Genomic DNA, 5,703 nt, shown 5'->3' with positions numbered 1-5,703 from the left:
TCAAAAATATTAAAAAAGAGATGCGTTATAATTTTTTAGATCTTTATTTCTTTCTAGTTGATGATTAAAAATTCAGAAACACGTGCACCTCTACGCCTCACTAATAGTCCACATTTCATAATCTTCTTGTGCTTAAATTGTTTCACGTTTTACTCTTCTTATGACTTGTCTATTTATTTTTTTTTAGATGTGTTTTTGTTTGAAATTTACATATCTCATCTAATTCTTATTTTAAATTTATGCTTCGTATTAAGCGTATATATTTTTTATACAATAAATGAATTTATCAAAATGATAGATACTATAAATACGATGAAAAAAAAGGCGCCCATGGCCTAATGGATAAGGCGTCTGACTTCTAATCAGGCGATTGTGGGTTCGAGTCCCACTGGGCGTATTGTTTTTATTAATTTTAATTCTATGGGCAATAAATATAAAATTGAATTATTAAAATATTTTGCTTTATCTTATAGTACTTATTAGTAATAGTATGGTAATTCACTAATTCAATTTATACATCTCGTTTTACATGCGGGCACGCAGTGGAAACGATGAAATACGATAGGGGTTAAGGGATTTTTTGGTGGAACCGCTGCTTCTTTCTTTAATTTGGAAGTCCATCGACAAAAAACATCGATGCTTTGACCCAATCAAGTATAGAACATGTGAAATTCTCAACGAAGACATCATCTTGCAAGGTCGAATACTTATGGCCCTGCAAGATCGAATACTTATGGCCCCTAGCTCCTCGAAGTAAATGTATTAGATAAATGTATAAAATTAAATACATAATATTAAATGCGGATTAAGTAAATGTGATACTCACAATGTTTACCTAATTTATACTATAGAATAACTCGAAAAGATTTTTTTAGAGGAAAAAATAAAAATATCCACCGACAAATGAAATAAATAGTCACACAGCTCTGCGATTGGCATTTAATGAAAAAAAAATCATTTTAGGCAAAAATAAAATAAAATTATCATCAATGAATATTGAAAATTAACTTGTGGTTTCAACAAGGCCATTTCGAGTTACTGGCAAACTGCTCATATCGTACTTTTGAGAAGGAAATGCCCATAACTAACTAATATCATATTTATTAAATAGGTTCAATTATTTTGGGGCCAAATCCCATTATTCATGCAGAAAAATTCAACTCATATTGGGACCACATGATCCAAAGTTAATAAATTTTGGGAAAACAATAATTTTACTTGATCAAATTGCAATCACATGATCTATGAGTTATAAATATCACGGGCTTTGATCAGAATTGCAACCACATATAAACCTTACTTTTAAATTTTCAAATAAAATGATCACTATAATATGTGTGATCACTATAATATGTGTGATCACTAAATAAAGTTTAATGAAAAAAACAAACACGAACAACGTAAATATAAAAAATAGCAACGACATCATTTAAGGTGCTCGATAGATAGTCCACATATATTTTTGTGCAACCACACAAGCTTTAATTTTTTGTCTCTAATATTGTAGTTAACACTAGTTATGAAGGGCAACTTTTTGTATACAAGATTTGAAGTAATGTGATTTGAAATAGTTCATCAATACATAAAATAAGAAATACAATATGTAAGATAAAATAGCTTAATATTAAAAAATAAGGTCAAAAGTAGAAATTTTATTTTTATTTAACCACAAACTAGAACACATTCATCAAAAAATTTTAACAAATCAGCCAATGTATGACCGAGCAAACTCATCAACACATGAAATCGAAAACAAGTTCAGAGTTGCGTAGCAAACTCATCAACACATCAATGTGCAAGCAAGATCTTCTCATTGTATTTACTCAAGATTTTATTTTAAATAAATCCAAACTCAACATATATGTAGGAATTAGAAAATGACCTAATATAATTATTCATTTTTTTTATTTTTGTTTTTTAGACTCTTAGTTCTTGTTCTTGATGTGATCAATTCAAAGACAAGTCATGGCCACAAACCATCTAAAGCACACGTGTGTCGACATTCTTCTAAGATACATCCATGGAACAGGTGAATAATGAATTTAATGTGAAAGGCCCCCTTCCAAGATTTTGTATTATTGACCAAAATGAATAATTGTAAAAAAAAAATATAGGTCAAGAAACATTATATGGTAATTGTAATGTGGATGTGACTAGTCTCATATGCCATACCACTAAAGAGAGGAGAAATTCAACATTCAATTGGTTGGAGATATATCATTTCAAGAAACTGTGACATATACATTACCCTATCAAATCAACATATGTAAATTGCCAAAATTGATACAGTGCTCTCCTATATATATGTGACATTTCACCTCTCCATTTTGTAGATATTATATCCGGTCAATATTTTAATTCATATATTGCTCATTATTGGTGAGCATTTTCATTATTATATTGGCATTTAGAATGCATCAATATTGCCTCATAATTGTATGACTATTAATCAAATTTACAAATCATATGTACATTAAAACTTGATTTGTTCATTTTCCCCCTTAATTTCACTTATATGCCTCCAAATTAATTTTTTATGCTGCAACAATAACTCATAAAGTATTAAAGTAAAAAATATGTGGTGGTCATCGTATGAGCCCCATTTTATCTAATGTAAACACGTACTTACTCAATAATAATAGTTTGTTTTTCAAGATTTAGACATCTCTACCTATACAGTAGTATTAGATTGAAACGCTTTAATTACCAACTGAGTATATATAAAATGCATATTATATTTAAATTTTATGTTGTAATCAGTCGGTAAACATTGATTTTAGCGTGTTACGTTCAAGTGCGTAGTTAGCTCATTGATACTAGGGCAAATGCCCGACCTCAATTTTCCCAATTTCCATTTTGCTTCTACTAAAATAAATTCCTAACTCCGTCCCTAAACGTAGCCGAAACATCAATTTCATTGTGTGCACCACATACACAAGAATAATTTGACGCCATGGAAAAGGCATCTCAAAATTGTTATAAATATAGCATTAACACCTACAACCACTTGTGGTACTAGATTATATAAATGCATGTTACTCGAGGTATTTTGTTAGTCTTTTATGCATTTATGTTAAAGTTTTAGAACACGCCTTCATTTTGTATAGCCTTTATATAGCCTACCCTATTAAGAGCATCCACTATGGGACCGCGGTTCTGGGGCGGTTTATAGTGAAGGAGATGTCCGCCCCCGGGGCAGACGAGGAAATGGGGGGCGGTAGGCGGTAGGCGGCGGACGACGGATAGGCAAAACGAGGGCGAGGACGCGCCGGGCGTCCTTTCGCCGCGCCTATAGGCGCACCGGCCATAGTGGCCGGCGATCGGCGCGCCGGCGGTCCTCGGTCGAATTTTTAATTTTTTTTAATTACCTCTATAAATACCACTCTCCACCACCTATTTTTTCCACCATTTTCACACAATCCCTCCATTCACTATCTACACTTTCACTCTCTAAAAATGCACGGTGGAGACGACGCATCACCCAACTCGAAGGAATCGGGCTATGGCGGCAATCCTTCATAGCCGTCGGCCGGCTGTCCTTCACAGCCATCGGGATATGGCGGCTATCCTTCTTAGCCGTCGGGATATGGCTGGTCTCCGTCCTAGCCGTGGATTTGGAGTCAATCTCCCCCGCCGTGGGCATCGAGTCCAAACCTACACCGAGTAGACGGTGGCAGAGTTTTTAGTTGTATTTTATTTTAAATATTCGTTGTATAATTTTACTCTTTTGCAATACAACGAATATTCGGCCCAATTACCTCATTTTCTAATTATTTACATTGCAATGATTTTAATTATACTTGATTGAAACTAAAAACATTTTAAAATGAAAATTAATTATAAAATTTGGGGGCTATTGGAAGTGTCCACCATAGTATCGGAAACAAAATTTTGGGGCTATGGACAAAAAAACTGGGGCTATGGACAAAAACTGGGCATGGCTATTGGGGTGTCCGCCTTATAGTGGACACCCTAATTCTCTTCTGATTTAATTTATATTTTGTTGCAGCTCATTTATACACGTAACGAAAGTGGTCTCGACACAGATGATACAATTACTTAATAAAATAAAATCAATCCTTGACAAGATAGAGCACTATTTTCATAACTAATTTTTTTTAATTTTCATAACTAATTTTGCACTAATGAACAAAATTACCCTTAGTTGTTATATTCAATTGAAATATTTAGAATTAATCACAACCGTTTGATTTTCAAAATGCTGATGATTGGTCTTAGTTATACATTAAGATGTTATTCGAAATTGATTTTAACTATATAAATAAATTAAAGGGAAGGAATCTCAAGGTGGACCTTCACTAATTAAGATTAGAAAAAGACTATTGTGATGAACTCACCCTAATGCTAGCCTAAAAAGGGGAAATATATCATGTCCCAAATGTTAAAGAACTTATAAATCTATGGGATTTTATTCTTCTAGCTCTACTTTTTTTTTCTCTCGACAATCTCATCATTATATCTCTTATCTTTTCTTTGGGTTTATAATTGCAATAATTGCTTGAGAGCACTTTTATTTATTTTTATTCCATACGTATTTATAATGATGTCTTGTCCTTGAATCAATTCTCTATATATTCTTCCGTCAAGATCAAGTTTTCCTAGAAACTTGCATTCCATAGTATATAAATTATTGATAAATAACTAATTTATTTGTATCCATAAATGCAATTGGTCTAGATTTGATGCCTCATGGCCTCTATTTAATATGGATATAAACCAATTATGTTTTTTCATAACAATAATTCATTAAGAGTTTTTTGTTTGTTACATTGAAGCCAAAAAGATTACTAGCAGTCTAGCATCAGAGTAATAATACAAAATAAAAAAATACTAATACAGTAAAATAAATATCAATGAACCAACTTAATTATAGCTAAAAGAAAGTGCTTAAACTAAAAAAATGAAATACTTTGAGACAACGAGATCCCACATTTTGGTGTTCATCTGTCTTTTACAAGTTTCTATATTTTTCCGATTTTAAATTTTTAGATAATTTTATAGTAATTGTTAATAATTATACCTAATTAGGGTGTACAATTGTTTTTTAAAGCTTTACGACATTTATTCGACGTTAATATGATTCATATTTTAAAATAAGCAGTATAACATTTTAAAGTTTTAATATTCAGTTACTAATAAATATTACTCCCTCCGTCCCTCTGTGGTAGAGGCGTTTCATTTTCAGCACCCGTTTTGGAAAAATGATAGTAATAAATAATTAAAATAGAGAAAATGTAAAATAAAAGAAAGAATAATATAGAGATGACTCTTAACTATATTATTCTTCTTTTTACTTTACTTTCTCTCAACTTTAACTATTTATTACTCCCTCCGTCCCGCTTTAGCAGTCTCAGTTGCTTTTGAGCACTCGTTTTGTAAAAATGAAATTAAGAGAGAGAATAATGTAGGCAAGACTCTTCTCTATATTATTCTTTATCTTACTTTATCATTTCTTCACTTTAACTATTTATTATCATTTTTACAAAACGAGTGCTCAAAAGCAATTGGGACTGCTAAAGCGGGATAGAGAGAGTATAATTTTTTCAAAATGAGTGCTCAAAATGAAACGCCTATACTAGAGAGGGAATGAGTTATTAAAATATAAAACAAAATAATTGGAAATACAATTTGTGTCATTATATCTTTAAATAAGGCTGCACATTTTTTTCACTCTCACAATGA

At 31.7% G+C, this 5,703-nt stretch overlaps 1 non-coding gene across 1 annotated transcript; it reads left to right on the top strand.

The window, feature by feature from the left end:
* The first annotated feature begins 324 nt into the window (after positions 1-324).
* On the top strand, positions 325-397 carry TRNAR-UCU. The gene has a single exon. It is a non-coding gene; the product is annotated as a tRNA-Arg (tRNA).
* The last annotated feature ends 5,306 nt before the right edge of the window (positions 398-5,703 follow it).

Source organism: Salvia splendens, chromosome 20, assembly GCF_004379255.2.
Source record: "Salvia splendens isolate huo1 chromosome 20, SspV2, whole genome shotgun sequence".
In the NCBI taxonomy this organism is placed as follows: domain Eukaryota; kingdom Viridiplantae; phylum Streptophyta; class Magnoliopsida; order Lamiales; family Lamiaceae; genus Salvia; species Salvia splendens.
Note: the sequence above shows the minus strand (reverse complement) of the source record. Positions and strands in the feature narration are given on the sequence as shown.